The following is a 15,632-nucleotide window of genomic DNA, read 5'->3' on the forward strand; positions in this document are numbered from 1 at the left end:
TTAAATTTCCAAATTGAGATATGTGTGTGACATCCATCTGCCAAAGTTTTAGCGGGATCAGACCACGAGGGTTAATCCCCACATGAGGAGGGTGGTGAAATTAAACACAATTCTGGCAATGTAACACCACATCACGAGCTGTAACCCTAGAGATGTTAAATTTTTGTTGAAGAGTAAATGCAGGAACATGAAACTTTTGATGAAATTCTCTAGCGAGATCAACCAGAGCTGCATGAAAAATAAACTCTCTACGAGTACTAGCATCCACCAGGGCGTTATTACTGGTCATGGGATCAGGCAAATTAGTATGGGCTCGAATATGTTGTATGAAAAATTTATTTTTTCTGGGCCAAATCAAATTTTGTAATTCTAAAAGAATTTGACATACGGTACTACTCGACCGAATTGGCCCTGCAATTTCAAGTGAGCGCACAGCATTAACTACATAAGCAGAGTCAGAAATTAAATTAAAAGAATCATGAAATCTTTTAAAAACTTCCAATACAATTTTACATTTCGTAATTTGGGGGGTGCCTGGACTGTATTGAATTAATACTGGTTCTTGAGAATTTACCATATAGGCACCTACACCTGTTTTGGAGCCATCTGTATAAATATTTAATGCTCCCGACAAAGGCTCTGAGGCAGTGACCTTGGGAAAAATCACTGGATGTTCAGTAAAAAATTGTAGCGAAGGATCCTTAGGATAATGATTGTCAAACTCTCCATCAAAACTACAGCGTAATATGGCCCAATCATCCATCAAGGCACACAACGTTTCCATCTGAGCTGTTGTATATGGCACAATAACTTTCTTGGGTGAAATACCAAAATGCTGAATACAAGATTTTATGCCTAACACAGCAAGCTGTGCAACAGCAGAAGGGTAATATTCAAGGGTCTTATTAGGAGAAATATGGGGATAAATCCAAAGAAGCGGTCCCTGTTGCCATAGCACTCCTGTAGGCTGACGAAAGGCTCTCAGTATACACAAAAGGAGATCTTCCTTTTCCTTGTACCTTCCTAGCACTGTCTCTTCCAGTCCCCCTTCCACTCTCCTCAAGGATAATCGTGCTTCCCTGGTTAAAGCACGGGGTAAAGTAAACTGAGAATTCCCTTTCAGGATCTCATACAGTGGTTGCAAATCTACATTGGGCATTTTAGTATAGGGTCGAATCCAATTTATGCTTCCTAGTAATTTTTGAAAGTCATTTAATGTTTTTAAATGATCTTTTCGTAATTCAATTTTCTGAGGGAAAATACTATGAGAAGTGATTTTAGTTCCTATATACTCCCTTGGCCATAATTCAAGATTTCTTTGTTCTGTTGAGAAAAGTTAGCTTGAAAGCAAAATATAACCTTAGCCAGATTGGTGGGGCATTTTGACCATAGGGGCAGGAACTGGGTGCTGAGGGGATAGGATGAAAGGCACTCCCCATGTTCTCCTGAATAAATTTTTCAGGTGGTCTACCTCTATCAAATCTGATCAGTATGACTCTGTGAGGTTTCCAGAGCCTAATCACATACCTAGCAATAGCCTCAACTTGAGCCACTACAAAAGCTTCACTGACCCCATTTTTATCTCTGCCTTCTCTCTGTTCCTTTTATCTCCTTTTCTTTTCTTTTTTTCTTTCGAGACCTTTTCTCCCTCCGACATACTTTCTTGTTGCTCTGCAAGGACCCTCTGACCTGTCCTAATGGCTTCCTCACATCGTTTATCCTCTAAGCAGGCAGGGACCATTCGCCAAAGAGGTTTTGGTCCGGGTTTAAGCTTGCCCTCTGTGGCTTCTCTATCCCACACAAAGAAAAAAAGAAACAAAATCACAAGCCCTACCCACAAAGGATCAATTGGAAACAACATTGCTGTAGTTCACAAACCTTCCGGCCTCTATACCAAGGCTTTCACCTTCACAAACCTTTCGGCCTCTATACCAAGGCTTTCATCTTCTCTGCTCACCTCCAGAGAACCTTATTGTCCCTTATCCGGGAACTTTCTTTCATCTTCTCTGCTTACCTCCAGAGAACTTTATTCATCGTCTCTGCTTACCTCCAGAGAACTTTATCTTCCCTTATCCGGCAATTTGCTGACGTCGCCGTCCTGAATCTGAAAAGTTCTGAATCCTCGAGAATGTCCTCGGTTCCCTGTACGGTCCACCAGTTGTCATGCCCACCTCATCCGGCAAGGAAGACGCAACACTGTTGGATTCTTCTCAACAGCCTTTATTGCAGGACCACCTCTGCTGATACAGGGACTTCAAGCAGCAAAAGCGCTCGCCTTATATAGACAGCAGGTTGAGGCTATGCTAATTGTCCTAGGGATTGGCGGAGCACGAATCACCTCATTAGCATGGTACCACTCCCTCATTAACATATTACTGGCCAACTGATGCCAGGTGCAAAACCTGCGCATGTGCAACACTGTTGTTCACCACAGGAGGGCGTCCTACAATTATATGTAGAGTATACATTTTGATAACCTTTGACGTCTGTGACACTCTCAAGGTTCTTCATGATAAGGTTCCTCAGTACTTCAGGTCCTTTGCCCTCATGTCAGAGACTAGTCATTTTAAGCATTCTGAAATCTCCAAAGGACCTAGGACCATACACTTGAATCTTAACAGATCAGAATCTTGTCCATATCTGGAGCAGACATCTTGATATATGACATCAATACAAATGTCTTAAAGATAAAATGTTCAGGTTATTTTAGGAATGTGATAAATTAGTTCCTGTTCTTAGGTTAATCACATTGTTTGATCCCTTTCTTCTTAGTGAAATTTGTTGAACACTGACCCATATCAGCCAGCCAGGGACCAAGAATTATGCCTACCACATTGAGCAGGAATAGGATGTAAGCTTGGAGACATGAGTCTTCATGTAAATGAGAGTCCTGGTGTGTGGGAATCTGATAATTAGTGTTCCATAAGATGATTCACTTCTGGAGAGGTCTAACTCCAGAATCTAATGCAGTTTGCTGAGAGGTAGATAGGACTCCCACGAAAGAATGTAAGCCTGGGTGTGAGATGCAGTGGTGGCTGGTGAGCTGTTTGGACATGGCTGCTGTGTGGAATGGCTTCTTAGAAACTTCTGGCTTCTGGAGAACTGAAAAAAATCAGAAATTATGTAAAGTGACTGCATATTGGATCTGCTTGACAAGAACATATATTGAACATCTTGGAAGTGATCATGTCATGAGTAGACCTGCTTGTCCAGAGCCTGACTGAACACACTTATACATTACGGACAAGATAAGGCTGCCCACTCTCTCACTATCTATACAATATAGTACTCAAAGTTCTAACTAGAGTAGACAATAAAAGGAGATCAAGAGGTTACAATTTGAAAATGAAGCAACCAAGGCATCACTATTTGCAGATGATATGATAGTCTACATAAATAACTCTCCAAAATTTTACCAGAGAACTCCTACAGCTGATGAATAACTTCTGCAAAGTGGTTGGATATAAAATTAATTCAAACCATAGCTTTTCTTTATACATAGGATAAACAGGCTGAGAAAGAAATTAGGGAAATACCACCCTTTACAGTAGCTACAAATAATATAAAATATCTTGGTGCAACTCTAACTAAGCAAGTGAAAGATCTGTGTGACAAGAACTTCAAGTGCCTGAAGAAAGAAATTGAAGAAGAACTCAGAAGATGGAAAGATCTCCCATGTTCATGGATTGGTAGGATTAACATAGTCAAAATGGCCATCTTATCAAAGCAATCTACCGATTCAATGCAATCTCCATCAAAATTCCAGCATAATTCTTCACAAATATGGAAAGGACAATTCTCAGCTTCATATGAAAAACAAAAATGATAGGATAGCCAAAAAATCTGAATAAAAGAATTTCTTGGGGGAATCATCACCCCTGAGCTCAAGCTGTACTACAGAGCAATAATTATAGAAACTGCATGGCATTGGTACAGGAACTGTCAGATCGATCAATGGAATAGAATTGAAGACCTAAAAATGAACCCATACACCCATGAGCAGTTGATCTTTTATAAAGAAGCCAAAACCATCAGTGAAAAACAGACAACATCTTCAACAAATGCTGCTGTACGGTCAGTCTGCATGTAGAACAATGCAAATTGACCTACATTTATCACTTTGTACAAAGCTCAAGACCAAGTGAATCAAAGACCTCAACATAAAATCAGATACACTGTTGAAATTAATTAATAAATCCTGGTTCGGGGTTCTCTATCCACCTCAGTGGTTAATTGTACCGAATGAAAGGCACACACACATCCTTTATGTTTTAATATACCTTAGTCAGCACAGTACCTGAGCCACTCACTATTTAACTTCCATGTGTTTAATCTACCTGTTGCCAATAATCCAAAGTTATTACTTACTAAAGAGTTCATCTTGCTAGATTTTTCCTTTGATGAATATGAAGTGTCCTTCCTTATCTTTTTGATAACTTTTGCCTGAAAGTCAATTTTATTTGATATTAGAATGGCTACTCCAGCTTGTTACTTAGGACTATTTGTTTGGAAAATTGTTTTCTAATATTTGTCTTTTAGGTATTTGACACGGAGGTATGTTTCCTGTATGCAACAAAATTCTTGGTTCTCTTTACATATTCAGTCTGTTTGTCTATGTCTTTTTATTGGAGAGTTGAGTAAATTGATGTTAAGAGTTATTAAGGAATAGTGATTGTTGTTTCCTCTTATATTGTTAGAAGTGGAATCATGTTTGTTTTGCTCTCTTCTTTTGGGTTCATTGCCAGGAGATTAATTTTTTGCTTTTTCTAGGGTGTAGTTTCCCTCCTTGTGTAGTGTTTTCCATCTATTATCTTTGTAAGGCTGAACTTGTGGAAAGATATTGTGTAAATTTGACTTTGTCTTCAAATATCTTGGTTTCTCCTTCTATGTTAATTGAGTTTTGCTGGATATAGTAGTCTGGGCTGGCATTTGTGTTCTCTTAGGTTTTGTATGACATCTGCCCAGGATCTTCTACCTTTCATAGTTTTGGGTGAGAAGTCAGGTGTAATTTTGATAGGCCTGCCTTTATATACTACTGATCTTTTCCCCTTACTGCTTTTAATATTCTTTCTCTGTTTTGTGGATTTGGTGTTTTGACTATTATATAACGGGAGGAATTTCTCTTCTGGTCCAATCTACTTGGAGCTCTGTAGGCTTATTGTATGTTTATTGGCATCTCTTTCTTTAGGTTGGGGAAGTTTTCTTCTATAATTTTGTTGAAGATATTTACTGGCCCTTTAAGTTGGGGATCTTTTTTTGTTCTCCTCTTTTTTTCTTCTTTTCTTTTTTTAGGTTTGTCCTTCTCATTGTATCCTGATTTCCTGGATGGATGTTTTGGGTTAAGATCTTCTTGCATTTTACATTTCCTTTGATGGTTGTGTTAATATTTTCTATGGTATCTTCTGCTCCTGCCATTCTCTGTTGTATTCTGTTGGTGATGCTTGCATCTATGACATCTGATGTCTTTTCTGGATTTTCTATATCCAGGTTTGTCTCCCTTCATGATTCTTTATTGTTTTTACTTCCATTTTTAGATCCTGGATGGTTTTGTTCAATTCCTTCTTTTGTTTGTTTGTGTTTTCCTGTAATTCTTTAGGGGATTTTTGTGTTTCCTCTTTAAGGGCTTCTACTTGCTTACTTGTGTTGTCCTGTGTTTCTTTAAGGGAGTTATTTATGTCCTTCTTAAAGTCCTCTATCATCATTATGAGATGTGATTTTAAATCCAAGTCTTGCTTTTCCAGTGTTTTTGGATTTCCAGTATTTGCTTTGGTGGGAAAACTGAGCTCTGATGATGCCAATTAGTCTTTTTTTTTTTTTTTTTTTTGCTTACGTTTCTCCCCTTACCTCTAGCCATCTGGTTTGTCTGTTGTTTGCTGGTCTTGGTCTTGCTGTCTCTGACAGTGTTTTGACCCTCCTGTAAGCCTGTGTCAGCATTCCTGAAAACCAGACTTCTTGTATGATATGGGTACAGAGCGTTGTCTTCCTGGGTCAACTCCAGGTGCAGGCAGAAACCAGGAGGCTCCTGGGTTTATCTGTCCTGAGGTCTCCACATGGGTCCCTCGAGGCAGAAGTGGTGGTCTTACCTCTGCTCTCAGGTATGCCAGAGTTCCTGGCCAGTGGATTTCATCTCTGAGGGCATGCAGAGACAGGAAGAATACTCTCTTTTACTGCTCCTAGGTTCCTGTGTCCAGAGTGATCTAGGTGGGTTCCTTTTGGGCCATCTTGTGGGCAGAAGTGGTGTTCTCTTCTGAGCTCTCAGGACTGTCCACATTTCTAAGAGTGCAGCTCTCTCCACCCCCATGGGATTTATGTTTCAAGGGCTGTGGGACCAGATCAGCTCTGATTAGCTGATTTTTAAGTTGGGAGGGCAACGTAGAAAAATTTCTGCATACTAAAATGTCATCCATATAATGACATATGTCGAGTCTTTTGTCTATTGGGTTTCACTGCCTCCTTGTAAATGGATGGACTGTCAGCCATTTCCTGAAGGAGAGGAGTTCATTCATATTGTGAGGCTGGACCAGAGTTGTTAATGGGGGCTACTGAGGACACAAAGTGCTCACCAGTCTTGGAGATGGAGAGGGATGGAAAACATCAATCTTTTGTGTCCATTGCCCACAGGGGGACATTGGCAGGGATTACTGAGACATCTGGCAGCCACTCCTGGAGAGAGCACAGACTCACATGATTTTAATATTCCTCAAATCTTGTACTAGTTTTATTCCCCCAAGCTCTTTTTTCTTTCATTTTTATTAAATTGGGTATTTCTTGTTTACATTTCAAATGCTATTCCCTTTCCCGGTTTCCTGTCCATCAGCCTCCTAACTCCTCCCCCTCTCCTTCTATATAGATGTTCCTCTCCCCATCCACCCCATTACCACCCCCCAACAACTCCCTACACTGGGGGGGGTCCAACCTTGGCAGGACCAAGGACTCCCCTTCCACTGGTGACTCAACAAGGCTATTCACTGCTATTTATGAGGTTGGAGCGCAGGGTCGGTCCATGTATAGTCTTTGGGTAGTGGTTTAGTTCCTGGAAGCTCTGGTTGGTTGATATTGTTGTTCTTATGGGGTCACAAGCCCCCTCAGCTCCTTCAGGGTGTTCAATGGACTGTGGGAAGTGCTGATATGTTGTAGTAGAAACTGTTCTTTCACCTGTTGTGTGAGGGCTTTAACTTTCTCACTTGAGACAGGCCAGGTCTCCATTCAAATACCTTCACTGGAGAGCCAACTAAGACAAAGGGTATCAAATTTAACAGCTTCCATTAGACTTGGGGGTATTTGGAGTGGGGGTTAGAATTTCCCTATGTATAGCACTCTCTGGATGTATTGTCATCCATTTTGATGTAATCTTTCTGATTGGGTGGTAAGTACTGCCTTTAGGGCTTGTAATATATGTCTCCCCAGAATACTGGTGGCTAATTGAGCTATTTGGGGGGCATATTGAACCAGTAGCTCCATCAGTGTCCTCCCACCTGTAGACCTGTTTGGTGATAAATCCATGAGAGGAACCCCTATGCCTAGAAGCTGGAGCCCAGGAATTAGTTGCCAGCCTTATGGAATCTCTTGTCTCAAAATTTTCCAGTATCAAAAGGCAGTTAAATGGCTTGTTATCTATTTTGATGGTTATTTTGGGGTTATATTTTGCACCTACAAGGCTTCTATGCGATCAGTTATCCTCTTACTGTTGGGGCTGAGTACTGTTTCTTCTTAAGTTTAAAGGCTTCCATGGTTTGGCATCTTTATTATATAGGGAGGTATGACTTCTTCTCCAGTGGAACCCTTTCTGACACTGGGGACAGACTCTCTTAGGGGTATTGGGATCCTTTATGGGAAGGGGTTTTTGTGGCCATTAATTTCTCCAGTATCCTGTCTTTCCACATTTAAAGCAAATTCCTTCTGTTTTCATTGCTGCTAATAAAGTCTGATCCACAGAAGTATTTTGGTGTGACATTGTTCCTATACCCTGGTTTGCCACAACCTATCTATCATAATGTTCCTCCTGGAGACCCTGGCAGGATAGGCTGGATTCAGAAGTCATATTTCCAAGACAATGTTTTTAAGAAGGAGATCTCTGGCTATGGGGTTGTGAAATTTTTTGTTCTAGGATTAAGTTCTGAGAATAAAATCAAATAGGAGTCCCCCTGGCTTTTGATGAAGACAGAGTAGAGAGGAGACAGGGTCTTATGATCCTGAGGGTTGGGGTGAGCCTGTCCCATAGAGGCAAATCTATATTCATAGTAATCTGCCTGCTCTGCTCCAGTGGAAAAATCTCCCTGGCCATAGATTTCATTAAATTCTGATGATATGTCAACCTGGTCTTTATTTTGCCTGACTTTTTGGAGGCATTCATCTCAAAATAGGGACTCCCAGTGTAAAAACATTGGCCCAGGCAGGGAGGAGCAGCAAACATCTCTCCAATTTTTGGGTGTGTTTAAGTTTGCAATAAGGGTTTGTAGGAGAGATTTTTGTCTAGGGTGCATGAATATCATCCTCCTTTACTGCCTGCCTGAATTGTTTTAAGTATGAATCTTGGAATGTAAAACAAAATCATAGAAGAAAACTTCCCTAACCTAAAGAAAGAGATGCCCATAAACATACAAGAAGCCTACAGAACTCCAAATAGATTGGACCAGAAAAGAAACTCCTTCTGTCACATAATAGTCAAAACACCAAATGCACAAAACAAAAAAGAATACTAAAAGCAGTAAGGGAAAAATGTCAAGTAACATATAAAGACAGACCTACCAGAATTACCCCAGACTTCTCATCGGAGACTATGAAAGCCAGAAGAATCTGGACAGATGTCATATATACCCTAAGAGAACAAAAACACTAGGTCAGGTTACTGTATCCAGCAAAACTCTCAATAAACACAGATGGAGAAACCAAGATATTTCATGAAAAACCCAAATTTACACAATGTCTTTCTACAAATCCAACCATGCAAAAGATAATAAATGGTAAAGCCCAACAAAAGGAAGCAAGCTACACCCTAAAAAAGCAAGAAACTAATCTTTTTGCAACAAAACAAAGAGAAGAGAAGCACACAAACATAATCTCAACTCCAAATATGAAGATAACAGGAAGCAACAATCACTATTCCTTAATATCTCTAAACATCAATGAACTTAATCCTCCAGTAAAAAGACACAGATTAACAAACTGGATACATAAGGAAGAACCAGCATTTTGCTGCCTATACCAAATGCACCTCAGAGATAAAGACAGACATTAACTCAGAGTAAAAGGCTGGAAAACAACTTTCCAAGGAAATGGTCTGAAGAAGCAAGATAGAGTAGCCATTCTAATATTGAATAAAATCGATTTTCAACCAAAAGTCACCAAAAAAATATAAGGAAGGACACTTCATATTCATCAAAGAAAAAAATCCACCAAGATGAACTCTCAATCCTAAATATCTATGCTCCAAATACAAGGGCACCTACACACATAAAAGAAACCTAACTAAAGGTCAAAGCACACATTGCACCTAATACAATAATAGTACGGGATTTCAACACCCCACTCTCATCAATGGACAGATCATGGAAACAGAAATTAAACAGAGACATAGACAGACTAACAGAAGTTATGAACCAAATGGAATTAACAGATATTTTTAGAACATTCTATCCTAAAACAAAATGATACACCTTCTTCTAACCACCCCATGGTACTTTCTCCAAAACTGACCATATAATTGGTCAAAAAACAGGTCTCAACAGATACAGAACGTTAGAAATAATCTCATGCGTCCTATCAGACCACCACAGGCTAAATCTAGTCTTCAATAACAAAAAGGAAAGGACTCCCTCATGTACATGGAAGTTGAACAGTGCTCTACTCAATGATAACCTGGTTAAGGAAGAAATAAAGAAAGAAATTAAAGATTTCTTATAATTTAATGAAAATGAAGGTACAACATACCCAAACTTATGGGACACCACAAAAGCTTTGCTAAGAGGAAAACTCATAGCACTCATAGGAGTGCTAGCAGAAAGAAACAGGAGAGATCATATATTAACAGCTTGACAGCACACCTAAAAGCTCTAGAACAGAAAGGAATAATAGACCCAAGAGGAGTAGAAGGCAGGAAACAAGCAAACTGAGGGTGGAAATCAACCAAGTAGAAACAAAAAGGAGTATACAAAGAATCAACAGAACCAAAAGCTGGTTCTTTGAGAAAATCAACAAGATAGATAAACCCTTAGCCAGACTTACCAGCGGACACCGAGAGTGTGTCCAAATTAACAAAATCAAATGAAAAGGGAGGCATAAGAACAGACACAGAGGAAATTTAAAAAAATCGTCTGATTCAGTGACAAAAGCCTATATTCAAAAAACTTGAAAATCTGGAGGAAATGTACAATTTCCTAGACAGATACCAGGTACTGAAGTTAAATCAGGAACAGATATACCATCTATACAACCCCATAACTCCTAAAGAAATAGAAGCAGTCATTAAAAGTCTTCCAGCCAAAAAGAGCCCTGGTCCACATGGGTTCAGTGTAGAATTCTATCAGACCTTCATAGAAGACCTCATTCCAATAATATCTAAACTATTCCACAAAATTGAAACGGAGAGAGCACTACTGAATTCCTTCTTAGAATTGTCCTTCTATGAAGCCACAATTACTCTTATACGTAAACCCCAGAAAGACCCAACAAAGAAAGAGAACTTCAGACCAATTTCCCTTATGAATATCGACTCAAAAAACTCAATAAAATTCTTGTAAACTGAACACAAGAACACAGCAAAACAATCATCCTTCATGTTCAAGTAGGTTTCATTCCAGGTATGCAGGGATGGTTTAATATATGGAAAACCATCAATGTAATCTACTATATAAACAAACTGAAGCATAAAATCCACATGATCATTTCACTAGTTGCTGAGAGAGCATTTGACAAAATTCAATACCCCTTCATGATAAAAGTTGTGGAAAGAACAGGCATTCAAGGCCCATATGTAAACATAGTAAAAGCCATATACAGCAAACCAGTAGCTAACATTATAATAAATGGAGAGAAACTTGAAGCAATCCCACTAAAATCAGGGACTAGACAAGGCTGCTCACTCTCTCCCTACTTATTCAATGTAGTTCTCGAAGTCCTAGATAGAGCAATCAGACAACAAAAGGAGATCAAGGGGATACAGATTGGAAAGGAAGAAGTCAAAATATCACTATTTGCAGGTGATATGATAGTATGTATAAGTGACCCCAAAAGTTCCACCAGAGAACTAATAAACCTGATAAACACCGTCACTAAAGTGTTTGTGTATAAAATTAACTGAAGTAAATCAGTAGCCTTCCCCTACACAAAAGAGAAACAAGCTGAAAAAGAAATTAGGGAAACGACACCCTTCCTAATAGTACCAAATAATATAAAATACCTCGGTGTTACTTTAACCAAGCAAGTGAAAGATCTGTATGATAAGAACTTCAAGCCTCTGAAGAAAGAAATTGAAGAAGATCTCAGAAGATGGAAAAATCTCCCATGCTCAGGGATTGGCAGGATTAATATAGTAAAAGTGGCCATTTTACCAAAAGTGATCTACAGATTCAGTGCAATCCCCATCAAAATTCCAATCGAATTCTCCAGAGAGTTAGACAGAACAATTTGCAAATTCATCTGGAATAACAAAAAACCCAGGATAGCTAAAACTATCCTCAACAATAAAAGGAGTTCCGGGGGAATCACTATCCCTGAACTCAAGCAGTATTACAGAGCAATAGTGATAAAAACTGTATGGTATTGGTACAGAGACAGGCAGATAGACCAGTGGAATAGAATTGAAGACCCAGAAATGAACCCACACACCTATGGTCACTTGATTTTTGACAAAAGAGCCAAAACCATCCAATGGAAAAAAGATAGCATTTTCAGCACATGGTGTTGGTTCAACTGGAGGTCAGCATGTCGAAGAATGCAGATCGATCCATGCTTTTCACCCTGTACAGAGCTTAAGTCCAAGTGGATCAAGGACCTCCACATCAAACCATATACACTCAAACTAATAGAGGAAAAAGTGCGGAAGAATCTCGAAGACATGGGCACTGGAGAAATTTTCCTGAACAAAACACCATTGGCTTATGCTCTAAGATCAAGAATTGACAAATGGGATCTTATTAAACTACAAAGCTTCTGCAACGACACTGTTGTTAGGAGAAAACAGCAACCAACAGATTGGGAAATATCTTTACCAATCTTACAACTGATAGAAGGCTTATATCCAAAATATACAAAGAGCTCACGAAGTTAGACCGCAGGGAGACAAATAACCCTATTAAAAATGGGGTTCAGAGCTAAGCAAAGAATTCAGAGCTGAGAAATATCGAATGGCTCTGAAGCACCTAAAGAAATGTTCAACATCTTTCATCATAAGGGAAATGCAAATCAATACAACCCTGAGATTCCACCTCACACCAATCAGAATGGCTAAGATAAAAAATGCTGGTGACAGCAGATGCCGTCAAGGATGTGGAGAAAGAGGAACACTCCTCCATTTTTGGTAGGATTGCAGACTGGTACAACCATTCTGGAAATCAGTCTGGAGGTTCCCCAGAAAATTGGACATTGCAATACCTGAGGACCGAGCTATACCTCTCTTGGGCATCTACCCAAAAGATGCTCCAGCATACAACAAAGACACATGCTCCACTCTGTTCATAGCAGCCTTATTCGCCAGAAGCTGGAAAGAATCCAGATGCCCTTCAGCAGAGGAATGGATACAGAATATGTGGTACATCTACACAATGGAATACCACTCTGCTATCAAAAATAATGACTTAATGAAATTCATAGGCAAATGGATGGAACTGGAAAATATCATCCTGAGTGAGATAACCCAATTACAGAAAAATACACATGGTATGCACTCACTGATAAGTGGATATTAGCCCAAAAGCTCAAATTACCCAAGATGCCTAGAACACATGAAACTCAAGACGGATGACCAAAATGCGAATGCTTCACTCTTTCTTTTAAAGGGGAACAAGTATACCCTTGGCAGGGAATAGGGAGGCAAAGTTTAGAACAGAGGCAGAAGGAACACCCATTCAGAACCTGCCCCACATGTGGCCCATACATATACAGCCACCCAATTAGACAAGGGGGATGAAGCAAAGAAGTGCAGACCGACAGGAACCGGATGTAGATCTCTCCTGAGAGACACACCCAGAATACAGAAAATACATAGGCGAATGCCAGCAGCAAACCACTGAACTGAGAACAGGACCCCATTGAAGGAATCAGAGAAAGAACTGGAAGAGCTTGAAGGGGCTCGAGACCCCTTATGAACAACAATGCAAGCAACCAGAGCTTCCAGGGGCTAAGCCACCACCCAAAGACTATACATGGACTGACCCTGGACTCTGACCTCATAGGTAGCAATGAATAGCCTAGTAAGGGGACCAGTGGAAGGGGAAGCCCTTGGCCCTGCCAAGGCTGGACTCCCAGTGAACAGAATTGTTGGGGGGGAGGGCGATAACGGGGGGAGGATCGGGAGGGGAACACCCACATATAAGCGGAGAGAGAGGGGTTAGAGGGATGTTGGCCTGTAAACCGGGAAAAGGAATAACATTTGAAATGTAAATAAGAAATACCCAGTTTAATAAAGGTGGAAAAAATTACAAAAGAAAAGAGAGAAACTTCCAAAACTAAAAGGTAATTTGGTACCTTTTAGGAACAGCTTTGCTATACTGAGTTTGCGTTTCAACGTTTGTTCTCACTTCTGGAGACTGTCTTAACAGGTAAGACCATTTGTTCCTGTAGAAGGCCCAAGTTTTATTTCCCAGAAACTGCATTGTAGTTTACAGTCACCTGTAACTCTGGTTATAGATTCAATGTCCTCTTAAGTTCCTTTGGACACCATGCATATGTATAGTGCACAGTTGTACATGTAAATAAAACACCCACACCATAAAATGAACACACATTTTAAAAAGAACTTATAAAAAATAAACTTTGGACTCTTAGCTGAACAACTTTATGAGGTCACACCCTCCCAGGATCTCCTCCTTTAACACCCTCCACATCAGTCTCCTTTTCTTATCATTATACCCATGTTCTTCTATCCCCTTCTCGAGAACCCATCTCCCTTCTTCTATCCTCTTCCTATGAGAACCCTTCACTTTAACTAGAGTATTAGATTGAAAAATATGAATCAGTCTTTACCCTGATTCTGAGTATAGTACTCTGGCCCCTGATGCTCATGCCATTTTGAAGGAAGAGTAAAGGCTCTGTACAGAAAAGTTCTCCCGAGTTGAATATAGTCCTGGAAGTCTGTGTCTTCAGATACTGTCTATCATTCACCTGTGTTGCAGTGATGCATAGGGGTTCCAGGAATGCAATGCCATTATTATTTGAGGGTGAAGCTACACTTTAGAAGGCAGCAGGGATGTTTGTGATGCTGCAGAGAAGGAAGGGGCCAACCAACATGGATGCAGATTAATTAAAATTGGCTTTTGCCTGCAGAGCAATTTAGGGTTTTATTGTACCATGCAGACCAATGGAAAGTTTTTAAGGGATTTCGTGTCACCTTGAAAGTGAAACATTAGCTACTGTGGTCTCTCTTGCCTTTGGAAGAAAATAAAGAAATTCTACAATCCCAGAAGTTGTTAGGGCTTGCCTGTGCATCTCTGAGGTAACCCAGGAGGAGGTATGATCAGTCATAACCTTGTTCACCTATCACAAAGAGGAGAAAATTCCCAGAAGACTGGTAATTAGACTTTACACAGGTGCTGTCATGAGGAGGTTATAACACACTGTAGAATTGCTGGTGCATTTTTAGGGTGCACTGAGGCCTGTCTCACCTAGACCAAAAGACTCACAAATTTGTCAAAACCCTTTTTAAAGATGTTATACTGGGGCTGGAGAGGTGGGTCAAAGGTTAAGAGCACTGACTGCTTTTCCAGAGTCCTGAGTTCAATTGCCTGCAACCACATGGTGGTTCACAACCATCTGTAATGGGATCTGATGATCTTCTGGTGTCTGAAGACAGCTACAGTGTACTCACATACATAAAATAAATAATTTTTTTTAAAAGAAGAAGTTATTCCCCACTGTGGATTCCATGAATCACTTTAAAATGATGGTGGGCATACCTTTTTCTTTAAAGTAAGCCAAGAGATCTCATAGGCATTGGGCATAACCTACTATTAGTACAACTTTAGTCTTTGAAAAATGTATACTGGACAAACTTACCTATGAAGATTCCCCCTGGCTAAAAATATCCAGAAACCCTAGGGGGTTGTTTATGATAGCTTCACGTTGTTTTATTATAAATTAGAATCAGGCCATACATGATATCACATGCCTTTAATCCCAGCATTTTGCAGGTAGAGGCAGGTTGATCCTTTTAAATTTCAGGACAGCTATTGGATAGGTTAAGTTTCATATTAAGTTCCATACCAACTATGGCTACACAAAGATGTCTGGCACCAAAAGACAAACAAAACTCTTAAAGGTATTTCAGCCCCTGACTGTAAACCTTTGGAGCTATGATAATAGCCAAGAAATTGTGTGTTAATGCAGTTCTGGGGGAGAACTCCCATCAGTTCTCGTGAGATGAGAGAGCCCTTCCTAGACCCTCTGGAGTCTGCTCACGGTAGTTAAGCTGCAGGGCC

The 15,632-nt window shown here is 40.0% G+C and overlaps 1 protein-coding gene and 1 long non-coding RNA gene across 14 annotated transcripts in view; one reads left to right on the top strand and one right to left on the bottom strand.

Annotated features, from left to right (window-relative positions):
- Window positions 1-15,632, top strand: part of Abo3 (histo-blood group ABO system transferase 3) — a 126,028-nt gene that overhangs the window by 55,397 nt on the left and 54,999 nt on the right. The gene's annotated exons all lie outside the window — the stretch shown is intronic.
- On the bottom strand, window positions 5,291-13,777 carry LOC147995396 (uncharacterized). The gene is made up of 3 exons (XR_015683472.1): window positions 13,684-13,777; window positions 8,749-8,818; window positions 5,291-6,663 (listed from the first exon to the last, which is right to left on the bottom strand). It is a non-coding gene; the product is annotated as an uncharacterized LOC147995396 (long non-coding RNA).

Source organism: Rattus norvegicus, chromosome 3 (assembly GCF_021556685.1).
Source record: "Rattus norvegicus strain SHRSP/BbbUtx chromosome 3, alternate assembly SHRSP_T2T, whole genome shotgun sequence".
NCBI lineage: Eukaryota > Metazoa > Chordata > Mammalia > Rodentia > Muridae > Rattus > Rattus norvegicus.